The following is a 17,477-nucleotide window of genomic DNA, read 5'->3' as shown; positions in this document are numbered from 1 at the left end:
CGAAACAACAACGAAACAAATTTTGAACGAAAATTGCCTTAACTCACAACTTCTTACTCCTCAGAGATCCAACTGAAAATTTTCAACCAAAAAATTGCCAACCAATGTCTAATTCAAAAGAACTCTTTAAAATCTCTATCCTCAGAATCGCCAACCCCTTTTTCGGAAGAGGGGTGGGGTTTATATAGAAGAAGATTTTTAGGGTTTCGGGGTTAGGAGGGCGGGGGAATTTCAGGAAAGGTTTGGTGTAAAATCGAAATTCTCCCCCTCAATTCGAAATTCAAAATCATACAGCTGGTTTTCGTACCCAAGGCTGCAAATCTCTGAAAAGAAGCCGAAACGCAGGTTTGCCATAGCCTCAAAGCACTGTACATGGTACGATGGGTGAAGAAGGAGACGTTGGGGGAGGGGGAAGTCGCGTAGGTCTGTGTTTTCTGGAGTTTTTCCCGTTTTTCTGGGATTTTCGCTGCGGGGGGGGGGGGGGGGGGGAATCGCGTGGGGGAGACGCGAGGAGAGGAAGGGAGAGAGCGTGGGGGAGAGACGCGGGTGAGAAAGGGTTTTTCCGTTTTTGGGTGCTGCAAATTTTCTGCGTTTTCTGGTGGGTTTTGGGAATTGTTATGTTCTGGAAACGTTTGGGGAAGAAGGAAGGGGAGGCGGGTTTGGATCGGGGGTTAAATGGGTTGGGTCAATTTTAGGTGGGCCGGACGGAAGAGAGGTAATTGGTGTGGGCTGAGTATGATTAAGTTAGTGGGTTGGGATTGGAATGGCCTTAATGGTTGGAAGTTTGGGCTGGGAATAAATGACAGGAAGTGGGTCTGGGGTTGGACTGGAGGAGGGGAAGAGGAGGGAAAACGGGTGGGCCTGGGAATTAGGAATAAACTTAAGATATACATATATACATATACATATATGTATATATATATTACTCATAAAATATACAAACTATATACACAATTACGTAATATATATATATACTATCTAACGTTAGGATATATATATATATATATATATATGTATTTTTTTTATTTTCGCAAGATTTATAAAACTAATTAACTTAAATAGTTTGAAAAACTCACGAAGCTCGATAATTAATTTACCAACGTGGGTCAAAAATTTGGTGTCAACAATAGCATTGAAAGTATTATGTACTATTCACATGTGAACATTTTCTTCAACTATTTACAATAAAAACAAATTTTCTACTGTTCTCATGTGATCATCTTGAACTTTATATATATATATATATATATATATATATATATATATATATATATATATATATATATATATATATATATATATATATATATATATATATCATTTTGTTTTTTTTAAAAAAATCAATAATTTTTCTACCTTTAATTTTTTATTTTAAAAAATTAATTATTTGAATTCAAATATTATTTAAATTTAAATTCAATATAATATCTTTTTTTAGAAAGAAAATATATTTATTACTTTACTTATTTTTAATTTTTTTTAAAATAATGTATATTTTCTTATAAGTTATATATTTAAATTTTTAAAAATATTATAATTTTTTTTATATAAAATCGTTGTTTTAACATTTTAATTTTTTTTTTTAAAATAGCTTCCTGCAGCGATTTAAAAAAGAAAAAAAAATTTAAAATAAATCGCTGCCAAGGCAGCGATTTATAAAAAAAATAAAAAATTATAATATAAATCGCTGCCATGGCAACGATTTATATTATAATTTTTTATTTTTAAAAAATAAATCGCTGCACTGGCAGCGATATACCTTATTTTTTTTTAAAAAAATAAAAAATAATATGAAATCGCTGCCAAGGCAGCGATTTGTAAGAAGCAAAATTTTGAAATCGCTGCTTGGGCAGTGATTTCATTTTTTTATAATTTTTTTTTTTGCAAAATCGCTGCCTCAGCAGTGATTTTACTTTTTTCAGGTGAGGTAAGTCACTGCACCTGCAGCGATTTTACCATTTTGGTTAATATAAAAATTTATGTACCGTTTTGGAATTTTTGTTAATATTTTATATTCTTTAAGTTTCGGACTCGAAATTTGAACATAGGACCACTTGTTGGATATCATGTTCAACTGATTACCTTTTTTATTATGTACTATATCATGTCTCAACATGACCTTCACGTGTATGCCTTGTTCTTTTTCATCGTCCTTTTTTTTGCTATTTATAGGTATATAGCGGTAAGATTAGAACCTAAGACCATTACCATGTCTCAATAACGTGTCAACGCGACTATTTATTATTGGCCAAACACGTTGATTAGTGTGACCATGTAATCTAATTTAACTATATTATATGTCAAACATGAGCACCTGATTTTTTTCACAAGTCAAACATGTGGAAGTATCTCTTACTTTTTTCGATGGAATTGTGCAATTTGAATACAACCACACTTACCTGCTCTAACACCATGTTGAATTTATTATGTGAACATCATATCTAAATACTAACGTCATTAGAGAAATCACAATTTTAACAACCTTAATTATATTATGTCTACACAGGTACCATCCACTACAAAAGGAACCTCGATTACCAACAAAAAAATTCGTTGGTAAATTGATCAAATCGGTTGACAAATTGAGTTAACAATCAAATGACAACTTATATTAATTCGTTGCTAAAAAGCTCGTTGGTAAATATTACCAATCGATTTTAGTTTGTTGGTAAACTTACCAACCAAAAATCAGTTGGTAAACACCCAAAGATGTCACAAGATTTTGAAACATTGCCTTGAAATTTCTGTTGGTAAATTTACCAACTAATTTTTGGTTAGTATATCATTAGTACCTTTACTAACGAATTAAAAAGAAGTTAGTAAATTTCTTCTTCGTTTTTCAATTCATACATTGGTAATTTGTTGGTAATTTTAGTAACAAAAAATTAGTGTTGGTAATTTACCAATAAAATTTAAATTATTTTTTAATTTTTTTTCTGGTTTCTCAATTCCGGTGTTCGGACCCACATTGGAGCCCGACTAAATTTTGATTCACGCTGAAAAGTCTCACATTGGGTATTAAAGTGCTCCCTAACAAAGATGGTTATTTACCAAACAGGAATCAAACCTAAGACCTCTTGGTAGAGGATGCAAGAGTACTTACCAATATACCACAACCCTTGTTAGTAATAAATTTTAATTACAATAGTATGATTATTTATTTTTCTAATAAGTTTACTAATTGATTGTTAGTTTATTGGTAATATATCATTCAAGTTCAATGTTAGGTTAGTAATTGATTGAAAATATGTTCAAAATATTATTAACTGAATGATTGTTCAATACTAAAATATTTATTAATTTATTGCATTAATAAATTTAAGAACACGAGTATAATCCAAAATATTAATCAATTTTATAAATCATATTTAAATGAAACAATGCAAAATCTATGATAACAAGTTTCGATCTCAATATGACACATATCATTATATCAAAAATTTTAAATGAAGCACGTTTACAAAAAATATTGATTAAATCTAATTTTTGACCAAAACTCAAAAGTTAAAACGCCTAACAACACAAACTAAAAATGGTAGCCTCAAAACCTAAACAACCATTTTATTAGATATAAAAATGACATTTCGAAGCTAATGACGTTGACAAAATTTTCATTAGAGCACGCTTACAAAAAATACTAAGCAAAATCAAATTTTGACAAAAAATTTTAAAGTTAAATTGCCTAACGTTAAACACTGAATATGAAAACCTCAAAATTAAAACCTGCTATCCTATTGAGCAAAAAATGACCTTCCAGAGTTGACTGCGCTAATGAAATTCAAATTTCAGCATGTTTCGCAAAAAAGTTAACCTAATTCAAATTTTAGCCAAAAGTTAAAACGCTTAACAACACAAACTAAATATAAAAATCTCATGTAACACTCCGAAAATGTCATGACTTAGACTAGAGCTTAATATATTAAATAATTCCTAAAATGATGTTTCCAGACCTATATTAATGTAATAAACTCATTTGGAAAAGGTTAGGGCCAAAACGACTAAGAAAGACCTTGACGCCCGGAAACTAGCTAATTTGAACTAGTTGACTTCCCTATGTTTGGTGAAGGTTTCGAAGTGTCAATGAAGTCCAAAGCTTGTAAAGTGACCTTGGATAGGGAGTATGTAGTACAAAGGGTCCAAAGGACCAGTAACGACACCCCAAGGGCCACCCTAGGGGTCCTTGGAGAGGACCCAAACATGGATGGGAAGGCTGCCTGGCAGCCTGCGAGCAGACAGAAGTGGAGGCATAGCGTGCAACGCGCGCTTGTCACGAGGTGTTCTACCTCAAGATTGAGAGGAAACCTCGCGACGCGAGGCTGACACGCACCTCACTACCTCAACTCAAAATTCAATAAAAATGACGAAATTTGGCCCCGCGGCGCGCAGCTACTTCCTAGAATTGTTAAAGTCGTATTTTTGGTAATTTAGCTTATTGAAAATACTCATTTAAGTGGAGGGTATTTTGGATAATTCATAGGACGACTATATATTGATATTAGATCCGTTGTAGACCACTACAAGATCAAACAAAAATTTCTCTCGTTCTCTCAGGAACACTCTCATCTCCAAATTCCATTGAAGAACAAGAAGAGCTTAAGGAAGAATATGAAGACCTCAAGCCTTTCATCAAATTTCCGTGGATTATTCATCTATAAGGTATGGGTTATTCACTTTTGGTATTTCTTTCCCCAAGAGGTCCTTTCAAAGATAAGTTTTCAAGAACTTCAAATACTAGGGTTTTTATTCTACAAAACAAATTTTCTTTCTAACCCTAGATTTATGATTTTTCATTAAAAGTAAGTGTTTTCTATGGTCTATTTCACACGAATGGATGAGTATGTGGTTAGTTATGTTTGAATTTTGTGTGATACATGTTCTTATAAAATTGATGGTTTCATATGGTTGTTTCTACTATTTGATGACATGTAAACATATGGATTGGAAATAAGAATAGAATGAACACTTAGATGACCCCTTCCCTTATCTAACATTATGGATTGGTCTTGTATATGATTTGAAGAGTTTTTCTTGATTATGATATTGAGTATTCCCCTATGTTATGTATATGAGTGTTGTAAGTTGAACATAATTTTTTTTGAATAAGGTTCTTGGAAACAAGAGGTAAGTCTTCTAAAGTTGTGCTACTCTCCGATGTTTATGTAAGCCTATAAATCATGATGATATGTTGTGAAAGTACGTATGATGTTTCTATGTAGATATGTTGGGCTATGAACATGTTATTTACGAGATCATGAAAAGCACACACTAATGCAAGGTATGATATTCTTTTGTACGCTTTACACAAGATGACTATGTTATGTTAATCTCACATACGAAGGGTTGCGATGAAACAAAATTCTCATCTAATCCTAAAGAGCTCATGATCATGTTTATACAAGGAGTTAATCTCCTATGACCTATGATAAGTTTATGATAAAAATACAACTTAAAGATTATTCAAGAAAGGGACTTAAGCTAAGCACCGATGAACTAGATATGTGATGTGTCCCTTCCCTAGTTGGAAGGTAGGTTCACTATGATCTGATGAGATTGAGGCTGCCATGTGATATGGAACTATGGATATCTAATACATCTCCTAGTTCTTTAACTATGTTGCCACAATTGGATACTAGCTAGTGGATCCACCTAGAAAGCTATGTCATGTTAGGTTCTACTTTGGCCAGTAGACCACCTTTGGTCGATGTGGGTTTTACAACATCAGATTCCATGTTTAGATTACATGGTATATGTCGTTTAAGGTGTATCTTACCTCATGTAAAATGAAAGACAAGTAAATGAATATTGACTAGAGTGACTTGAGGAGTCTACTTAGTAGAGGTAGGGGTATGTGCCTCTACCTAGACATTGCACAAGTTGACTCTAAGGGATATCCTAGGAGATTGTTCTTATGTAATATGATAACTTGAAAGGTATGATGTTACTCTTATATGATGTTGGTCTTTATGATGAATATTTTATTGGGTTATATTCTTAAATGAAGTGATGACTACTTATGTTACAAGTTATATGAAGCAAACTTTACTCATGGTATCCTATCTTATCTACTTGGTTGTGTGCAGTTATGGGGCTTCACATGACCATTGCACTTGTAGTTTAGGGGTGAGATCATTGGTAAGTGTTTTGTATGCTATGTTACGTGATCTATTGAATATGAAAAGTTAATATGACTCTATGATAATATGTCTTTTCTTACGATCATGCTTTTTGTTGATGGAATCCTTAACTTTTATATGTTATATGGTATGTGCATTGAAGACTTTCATATGACTTAGCATGTTTTCTAAAGATATGATAAATGATCCTTTTCATGCATGTCCTTAAATGTTATGTGCATATACTCATACTTAGTACATGTGGCGTACTAACCTCATTACTTTATATTACTACAACTGTAGGTTCCGGCCAATGAAGTTTATGGAGGTCGATTTGAGGAAGCTTGGAACTCTTTCTCCATGTCTTGGTAGGTCCTCATGTTCGGGGCACTATCAATTATATTCCAGCTTATATAGACTTTAGTAGATATTAGGAATATCCAATTTTCATCATGTTTCTTTGGATTCTTTTGTATTAAGGCCTAAATGGCATATTGATTATGTATAGGCTAAGTCCAAATTTGCACTCTTTAGATGGTTTTATATATGTGAGACAATTTCTTAGAATATTGTAGGTTTATCAATTATAAGTACGAAGTCTAAGTATACTTCAAGTAGAATGTAAAAGTTTTAATTTTCCGCAATTTTTACTAAACACATGTTATGACGAATGCTAAGGTTTTCAGAGTCATCTAAGAGGTTGACAACTCTGGTCTCATCTGGGGTATGCGCTCCGGGTATGACAATCTTGGTATTAGAGCATGAGGTTAAATATTCTTAGGATCAATGTCTCACTAAACCACGTTACCTTGTTTCTTGTTCATGGTTGTGAAGCGCGCCACAATTATAAGTGAGAGGCTATGTGATGATTTGGAAACTTCTCTTTTCTTGATACTCCTATATCGTGCCTTTAGAGTTTTGACACTATGTGTCTTTTAGAATCTAATCCATTTCTCGTGGTTATAGGCGATGAACACAAGAAGGACAGCCACGAGAAGAGTAAGAGAAGAGATTGCGAATGCGGGAGCTACTCTCCAAGGTAATCGAAATTCTCCTCAAGTGCAGTCTGCTGCAAATGATCAAGTTTCGGTCAATCCTCCGGCAATGACGGATGGTGAGGTGAGGGAAGCCTTGTTCCAAATGTCCCAAGCCATCACCACCAAAGCTCAGGCCATTACGACACAAGCTAACGTGGAGGTTGCACCTCGAGAGAACCAACATGATAGTACTATGGCTAGCCATTTGAGAGACTTTACGAAGATGGATCCTCCTATGTTTTTTGGATCTAAGGTTGATGAAGACCCCCAAGACTTCCTTGATGAGGTTTACAAGATTTTTTTTGCTATGGGGGTGAGTACTACTGATAAGGTTGAGCTTGCTGCATATAAACTTAATGACATGGCTCAGAGATGGTAAAATCACTGGAAGGATATAAGGGCTTTAGGAGATGGTCCCGTGACTTGGGAGAGGATTTCATCAACCTTCGTCAAGGAGGTATGTGTGTTAAGGAGTAATCCTTGAAATTCATTAAGCTTTACAAATATTCTTCTTCTTTTGTTTCTAATGCTAGGGATGAAATGAGCTATTTTGTAATGGACGTGTCCGAAGATCTTGATGAATAATGTCGTGAAGCAATGCTTCATGACAATATGGATATTTCTAGGTTGATGGTTCATGCTCAACATGTTGAGGAAAGTCGTCTAAGAAAGAGGAATAGGGAAGCTAAGAGGGCAAAGTCGTTTGAAAGTGGTTCTTCTAAGAGTAGGCTTGATGTTCAAGACAAGCCTAAGTTTAAGAAGTTTTTAAATAAGGTTCCTTCTAATTTCTTCAAGAATTGCAATGATAGAGGTTCTAATACTAAACCTCAAAAAGGGAGAAATGTTGATCCATTAAGAGAAAGACCAACTTGTGGTAAGTGTCGTAAGAAGCATGTGAGTGAATGTCTTGTTGGGACTAATAGTTGCTATGGTTATGGAAAGGGTGTTAATATGGTGAAATATTAACCTAATTTGAAAAGACAAGGCAATGGGAATGGTTAAGCTCAACCAAGCGATCCTATATCTGAAGCTCCAAAAAGGAACTGTTTCAATGCACTCAAAGCTAGGGGTGAACAATAAAGCTCTCCTGATGTTGTGACGTATATGTTACAAGTTTTCTCTGTTAATTTCTATGCATTCCTTGATCCAGGTGCTACTCTTTCTTTTCTTACACCTTTGGTAGCTAAGAAGTTTGATGTACTTCCCGATGTTCCGATTGGACCCTTTTCGGTTTGTACCTCAATGGGTTACTTTGTATTTGCAAAAAGAGTCTATAGAAAATGTCATGTGATGTTACCTAACAGAGTTACTCTTGCTGATTTGGTAGAACTTGACATGTTTGATTTTGATATCATCTTGGGTATACATTGGCTTCATAATTGTTTTGCTTCCATAAATTGTAGAACAAGAGTAGTGAAATTTCAATTCCCTAATGAACCCATTCTAGAATGGAAAGGGGGAAATTCTATGCAAAGGGGTCAAATTATTTCTTGTTTGAAGGCTTGTAAGATGATAGCCAAGGGTTGTTTATACCATGTGGTGAGAGTTAAGGATCTAGAATGTGAAATTCCTTCTATTCAGTTAGTCCCTGTAGTGAGAGAATTCCCAAAGGTCTATCCTAATGACTTTCCAGGAGTTCCTCCCAAACGGGAGATTGACTTTGGCATTGATTTGTTATCGGATATGAATCCCATTTCAATTCCTTCATATAGGATGGCTCTGGAGGAATTGAAAGAGTTGAATCTCCAACTCAAAGATTTACTAGACAAGGGTTTCATTCAACCTAGTATATCTCCATGGGGTACTCCGGTCTTGTTTGTTAAGAAAAAGGATGGATCCCTTAGAATGTGCATTGATTATCACCAACTCAATAAGGTCACCATAAAGAACAAGTATCCTCTACCTAGGATTGGTGATCTATTTGATCAACTCCAACATGCTAGTTACTTTTCTAAGATTAACTTAAGGTCAGGATATCACCAACTTAGGGTAAGAGGTGAAGACGTTCCCAAAACAGCTTTTCGAACTAGATATGGTCACTATGAAATCCTACTTATGTCTTTTGGGTTAACGAATGCCCCGACGGCGTTCATGGACCTAATAAATAGAGTTTTCTGAGATTACTTTGACTCATTTGTGATTGTGTTCATTGATGATATTTTGATATACTCCAACAATGAAGATGAGCATGAGGGTTACTTGAGATTAACATTGCAAGTCCTCAAAGAACACCAACTTTATGCCAAATTTAGCAAGTATGAATTTTGGTTAAGGTCGGTTTCTTTTCTTGGCCATATTATCTCTGGTGATGGTGTAGAGGTTGACCAGAAAAAGACGGATAGTCAGAAATTGGCCTAGACCTTTGACTCCCACAGACATAAGGAGTTTCTTGGATCTAGCCAGCTATTATAGAAGATTTGTTGATGGATTTTCGTCCATTGCTTCTCCTTTGACAGCTTTGACCCAAAAGAAGATAAAGTTTAAGTTGTTGGAAGCTTGTGCGAAAGATTTTCAAGAGTTGAAAGATAAGCTTACCATCGCTCCAGTTTTGACCTTACCTGAGGGCAATGAAAGCTTTATAGTGTATTGTGATGCTTCCCGAGTGGGCTTGGTATGTGTCCTCATGTAACATGGAAAGGTGATTGTTTATGCTTCTAGGCAACTCAAAGTTCATGAGAATAATTACCCAACTCATGATCTTGAGTTAGCCGTTGTAGTTTTTGCCTTTAAAATATGGAGACATTACTTGTATGGTGTGCATGTTGATGTGTTTACTGACCATAAAAGTCTTCAATATGTGTTTACACAAAAGAAGTTGAACCTCCGATAGAGAATATAGTTAGAATTGTTAAAGGATTATGACATAAGTATACTTTATCACCCCGGCAAAGCCAATGTGGTTGCGGATGCTTTGAGTCGAATGAATATGGGTAGTGTGTCTCATGTGGAGAAAGAGAAGAAATAACTTGTGAAAGATGTTGATAGGTTGGATTTCTTAGGTGTGCGATTAGAAGATTCTCAAAATGGTGGTTTCATGGTCTATCATAACTTTGACTCATCATTAGTGGTGGAGGTGAAATCTAAGCAACACTTTGATCCTCTATTGATTAAGTTGAAGGAATCATTACTTAGTAAGCTCAATGAGTCATTCTCCCAGGGGGGATGGTGTTCTTAGGTACTAAGGGAGATTATTTGTACCCGATGTTGAGGATTTGAGAAAATAGATTCTGGAAGAAGCCCATGGTTATTGCTTTCTATACATCCTGGTGCCACCAAAATGTATCATGACATTAGAGAGTTCTATTGGTTGGATGGTTTAAAGAGGGACATAACACAGTTTGTTGCTAACTGTCCAAACTGCCAACAAGTTAAGATGAGCATCTTAAATCGGGTGGGTTAACCCAAATCATGGATGTTCCTATGTGGAAGTAGGAATCCATCAATATGGACTTTGTTGTTGGGTTGCCTTTAACCTGAAAGCAAAATGATTTTATATGGGTTATTGTGGATAGGCTGACCAAATTTGCCCATTTTATTCCTGTTAAGTCCACTTACACGGCTGAAGACTAGGCAAGGATCTACATTAACGAGATTGTGAGTCTTCATGGGATTCCTTTTTCCATAATTTCGGATAGAGGTTCCCAATTCACTTCTCATTTTTGGAAGGCTTTTTAGAAGGGTTTAGGTACTCAAGTGAAACGTAGTACCGCATTTCATCCTCAGACGGATGGTCAAGCGGAACGAACCGTTCAGACCCTTGAGGACATGTTAAGAGCATGTGTCATTGATTTCAAAGAAAGTTGGGATGATCACTTACCTTTGATCGAGTTATCTTACAACAATAGCTATCATTCGAGCATCTCCATGGCACCTTTTAAAGCTATTTATGGTAAAAGGTGTAGATCTCCGGTTGAATGGTTTGGGGTTGGTGAGTCCTCACTCCTTGGTCCAAAAATATCTATGAAGCTATAGAGAAGGTTCGAATTATAAGGGATATGTTGAAGACAACCTATAGTCGGCAAAAGTCTTATGCCGACAATAGAAGAAGAGATCTTGAGTTTGAAATAGGTGATTATGTCAACTTGAAGATTTCACCTACGAAAGGGGTGATGAGATTCGGTAGAAAGGGGAAGTTAAGTCCCTAGTATGTTGGTCCCTATGAGGTTTTACAACGAATTAGGAAGGTTGTCTATAAGTTGAAACTACCTAGTTAACTAGCTTCGGTTCATCGATATTTCATGTTTCTATGCTCAAGAAATGCATAGGCGACCCGGTATCCATTCTGCCTATAGAAGGTTTAGGAGTGGATGAGAACCTCTCCTATGAAGAGGTTCCGGTTGAGATCCTCGATCGCCAAGTCAAGAAGTTGAGAAACAAGGACGTTGCCTCTGTAAAAGTTCTATGGAGGAACTATCTTGTTAAGGCCGCAACATGGAAGGCTGAAGCCGACATAAAGTCCCGCTACCCTTATCTCTATACTCCCTAAGGTTAGACATCCATCTTAATTGAGAAAGTAATGCATGATCATGAAATCGACTTGTTTTCTAAATAGGTGCATGTTTGGTAAAGGTTGTACCAACTAGAGTTATAAGAAATTGTCTTCATACTCTATTTTTGCACTTATGTGAAACATGTATGCATATGTTTTCTTAAGATTTTGTTGTTTTTTTGACATCTTGAAAAGAAGAATAGCATGGTGACTCTTTGATGCATTTTGAGTTTATGATAAGGTTGAGAAGTAAATTTCCTCATGTGTTATGAATATGGAGCTTTTATATGTTATGTGCCATGAATTGAGTGTTATGTGTAATGTTATGGTACGTATTGTAAGGAGTTGTGATATACACCTATGAGTTGTGACTCATTATGATTTTATGTTGTTGATTGGTTGTGCTGCTAGTATTGAGTCTATTCCTACCCTCCAAATGATTTTAGTGTCATTCGGGGACGAATGTTCCTAAAGGGGGAGATAATGTAACACTCCGAAAATGTCATGACTTAGACTAGAGCTTAATATATTATATAATACTTAAATGATGTTTACATACCTATATTAATGTAATAAACTCATCTGGGAAAGGTTAGAGCCAAAACGACTAAGAAAGACCTTGATGTCTGAAAACTAGCTAATTTGAACAGGTTGACGTTCCTATGTTTGGAGAAGGTTTCGAAGTGTCGAATGAAGTACAAAACTTTTAAAGTAACCTTGGATAGGTAGTATGTAGTACAAAGGATCCAAAAATTCGGTAACGACACCCCAAGGACCACCCTAAGGGTCCTTGGGGAGGACCAAAACATGGGTCGCCAGGCTGCCTGCGAGCAGCAAGAAGTGGAGCCATAGCGTGCGATGCGCACCTGTCACGAAGTATTCTGCTCCAAGATTTGAGAGGCAACATCACGACGTGAGGCTGACGCGCACCTCACTGCCTTAACCCAAAATTCAATAAAAATGACGGGATTTGGCCCCGCGACACGCAGCTACTTACCAAAATTGTTAAAGTCATATTTTTGGTAATTTAACTTAATAAAAAGATCGATTTAAGTGGAGGATATTTTGGATAATTCATAGGAATACTATATATTGATATTAGGTCAGTTTTAGACCACTTTACACGTCCCAAACAAGATCACACTAAATTTCTCTCATTCTCTCAAGAACACTCTCTTCTCCAAACTCCATTGAAGAACAAGAAGAGCTTGAAGAAGAAGACGAAGACCTCACGCTTTTCATCCAATTTTCGTGGATTTTTAATCTATAAGGTATGAGTTTTTCACTCTTGGTATTCCTTTCCCTAAGAGGTCCTTTCAAAGATATGTTTTCAATGACTTCAAATACTAGGGTTTTTACTTTACAAAACAGATTTCCTTCCTAACCCTAGATTTATGATTTTTGATGAAAAGTAAGTTTTCAATGGTCTATTTAACATGAATGGATGAGTATGTGGTTAGTTATGTTTGAATTCCGTGTGGTACATGTTCGTATCAAATTGATGGTTTCATATGGTTGTTACTACTATTTGGTGACATGTAAATTTATTGATTAGAACTAAGACTAGAATGAACTCTTAGATGACCCCTTTCCTTATCGTACATTACAGATTGGTCTTGTATACGATTTGAAGAGTTATTTTTGATTATGATATTGGGTATTTCACTATGTTATGGTTATGAATGTTGTAAGTTGAACGTAAGTTCTTGAAGAAGGTTCTTGGAAGCAAGAGGTAAGTCTTCTAAAGTTGTGATTACTCTACAACGTTTATGTTAGCCTATAAATCATGATGATATGTTGTGAAAGTATGTATGATGTTGCTATGTGGATATGATGGGATATGAACATGCTATTTGTGATATCATGAAAAGCATACGATAATGCAAGTTATGATATTCTCTTGTAGCTTTACACAAGATGACTATGTTATGTTAATCTCACATACGAAGGGTTGCGATGAAACAAAATACTCATTTAATACTAAAGAGATCATGATCATTTTTATGCAAGGATTTAATCTTCTATGACCTATGATAAGCTTATGATAAAAATACAACTTAAAGGTTATTCAAGAAAAGAACTTAAGCTAAGCATCGATGAACTAGATGTGATGAGTGTCCATTCCCTAGTTGGAAGGTAGGTTCACAATGACTCTCATGAGATAAGGCTTCTATATAATGTGGAACTATAGGTCTCTAATACATCTCCTAGTTCTTGAACTATGTTTCCATCATAGGATACGAGCTAGTGGATCCACCTAGAAAGCTATGTCTTGTTAGGTTCTACTTTGGCCAATATCCCACCTTTTTCCATGTGGGGTTTTACGACACCGAATTCCATGTTTAGCTCACATGATCTATGTCGATTAAGGCATATGTTCCCTCGTGTAAAATGAACGACAAGTAAATGAAGGTTGACTAGGGTGATTTGAGGAGTCTACTTAGTGGAGGTAGGGGTATGAGACTCTATCTAGATATTGCACAAGTTGACTTTAAGGGAAATCCAAGGAGATTGTTCTTATGTAATATGATAACATGAAAGGTATGATGTTTATGATACATGATGTTACTCTTATATGATGTTGGTCTTTATGATGAATATGTTATTGGGTTATATTGTTAAATGAAGTGATGACTACTTATGTTACAAGTTATATGAAGCAAAGTTTTACTCATGGTATCCTATCTTAATAAATTGCTTGTGTGCGGTTATGAGGCTTCACATGACCATTGCACTTATAGGTTAGCGATGAGATCATTGGTAAGTGTTTTTTATGCTATGTTACGTGATCTATTAAATATGAAAAGTTAATATGACTCTATGATAATATGTCTTTTCTTACGATCATGCTTTATGTTGATGGAATCCTTAACTTTTATATGTTATATGATATGTGCATTGAAGACTTTTATATGTTATATGATATGTGCATTGAAGACTTTTATATGACTTAGCATGTTTTCTAAAGATATGCTAAATGATCCTTTTTCTTGCATGTCCTTAAATGTTATGTGCATATACCCATACTTAGTACATGTGACGTACTAACCCATTACTTTATATTACTACAATTGTAGGTTCCAACTATTGAAGTTTAAAGAGGTCTATTTGAAGAAGCTTGAGACTCTTTCTCCAAGTCTTGGTAGGTCCTCATGTTCGGGACGCTATCAATTATATTCCAACTTTTGAAGACTTCAATAGATATTAGGAATACCCTATTTTCATCATGTTTCTTTGGATTCTTTTATATTAAGGCCAATATGACATATTGATTATGTAAAGGCTAAGTCCAAATTTGTACTCTTTAGATGATTTTATATATGTGAGACAATTTCTTAGAATATCATATGATTTATGAATGATAAATATGAAGTCTAACTATACTTCAAGTAGAATGTAATAGTTTTAATTTTCCTCAATATTTATTGATCACGTGTTATGACGAATTAAGGGCTTGTCGAGTCCTCTGAGAAGACGACGACACCGGTCTCATCTGGGATATGTGCTACGGGTTTGACATCTCAAAACCCGAACCACCATCGTATGAGATCAAAATTAACTTATATGGCTAATTGCGGTGACAAAATTTTAATTTGAGCATGATTATTCAGAGGCATAATAAATATATTAGACCCTAAACTTGGCTTCAAATTTTAACTTTGAACTTCAACTTTCATAATCAACAAACAAGCACTTTAACTATCCAACTTTTAAATAAATAAACACATGAGCCCTACATGACACAATACACGTAGGACACCACGTAGGAAAAAAAATGACATGTAGGATATGTGTGTCTATTTGTTCAACTTTATACAAGTTTATGTGTCTACTTGTGCACACCCCAAGTTGAAGGGCATAAATGTAATTCGAATTCAAGTTAAAGGACATATTTATGTATTATGCCTTACCAAAATATTGACTAAAGTGAAATTTTGATCAAAACTTAAAAGTTAAAATGCCTAACGACGTAAACTAAAAACGGAAGCCTCAAATCTTGAATCATTTATCTTATTACATCAAAAATGACTTTTCGCATGTACCTGCACTGACGAAATTTTTATCTGGGCACGTTATCAAATATTGACCAAAGTTAAATTTTTGTCATAATTTATATGTTCAAACACCCAACGGCAAACTGTAAAAATGAAAAACTCAAAACCCAAAACCAACCATCCTACTAGGTAAAAAATGACCTTTGGAGTTTATTACGCTAACGAAATTCTCATCCGAGCACGTTCACAAAAATAATGACCAACGTCAAATTTTGGCCTAAACATGAAATTTGTAACACCTAAAGACACAAAGAAAAAATGAAAGCCTCAAAACTTGACCCAACCTTCCCGTTAGATAAAAAATGATCTTTCGAAGCTAATGACACCGACGTAGTTCTAATCTGAGCACGTTTATAAAAAATATTGAACAAAGTCAAGTTTTGGTTAAAAAAATTTAAAAGTTAAAAGGCCTAATGACACCATATAAATATGAAAGTCTCAACACTAGACGTTGATTTACCAAAAAAATTTAACTTGAATTGGTAAATTTACTAACTATTAAAATATAAACTAGTAATTAATAATTTACAAATACATTTTATCAGAGTTGGTAATTGTGACTATTCAACTAAACATTCATATGTAATATTACCAACTAATAATTAATATGTTGATAAATTTTACCAATGGATTGATGATTGGTTGGTATATTACTAACTATTTTAATAACGTTAGTAATTTACTAACTACAATCTTTACTTGTCGGTAAAATTTCCAACTAATTTGATATTGGTTGGCAAGTTTACCAACAAATTATATTTTGTTACTAATTTATCAACACATTTATATATGGTTGATAAATTTAGCAACACAATCTTGTTGTTGGTAAATATTTGGTTAGTAATTCACCGGTAATATGTTAATAAATTATATAAATAATTCTTTTGTCATATTTATCAATCGATATATACTTCGTTGGTAATATTACCAACAAAAGGAGTACGTTAGTAATATTTCTGTTGATAATACATTGATAGAATGTTGCTAAATTTGACGCCATTTTTTCCGCCTTATTTACAAATAAAAATACTTAGTTAGTAAGATTTATGTTTGTAATGTTTTATAATTTTGTTGTTAAGTTTTAAAATATAAGTCAATTAGAAATATATTGATAATTTGTTAGTAGAATACTAACCATCTTCAGTTGTAGTAAAATTTGTTGGCAATTTGATTTTTTTTTGTAATGATCGATGACTACTTGAGATTGTCCCCTGAGTCAGGCGCACAAAACCTTGGAAAAGCACAAGGTGTATACGTTTAGTTTTGACGATGGAACTACTCAAATGATGGCGTTTACCTCCATGATGGAAGGAGGCGAATTTGGCGATAGCCTCAATTTTTTTGGAGTTCATAAAATTGGAAGGACAATGTCAAAAGTTTCAGTTACAGGAGGAAGTGGTAAATTTAAAATGCTTGCGGATTCATGGAAATTCATTCACTTATTCTAGTAGGGTACATGTTACTGATGGTGCAGACATATTGTTAAGGATTACTATTCATCTAATTGAAAAAAACTCTTAAAACAAGAGATAGTGGATTGTTATAAATTGTGTGAACAATGAATTTGATTTGTATTTTTTTTTCCATTGTAATGAATGATTTACTTTTGAATTGAATATAAACCAATATGATATATATCTTTGTGTAAACTCCTAATTTATGTGGCGTAGTTTCATAAGTTTCACTTAGGTACAATCTTAATTAGAGGCAACCAAAGTCACCACCAAAAGAAATAAACTTGAACATTCCTAAACAATATATGTGGTGGCCACATCGAGTCCAG

General features: G+C 34.5%; 1 pseudogene; it reads left to right on the top strand.

Moving 5' to 3' along the window:
* LOC101262725 (dirigent protein 18-like) overlaps positions 1-17,215 on the top strand; it is a 41,216-nt pseudogene extending 24,001 nt beyond the window's left edge.
* The last annotated feature ends 262 nt before the right edge of the window (positions 17,216-17,477 follow it).

Source organism: Solanum lycopersicum, chromosome 6 (genome assembly GCF_036512215.1).
Source record: "Solanum lycopersicum chromosome 6, SLM_r2.1".
Classification (NCBI taxonomy): domain Eukaryota; kingdom Viridiplantae; phylum Streptophyta; class Magnoliopsida; order Solanales; family Solanaceae; genus Solanum; species Solanum lycopersicum.
Note: the sequence above shows the minus strand (reverse complement) of the source record. Positions and strands in the feature narration are given on the sequence as shown.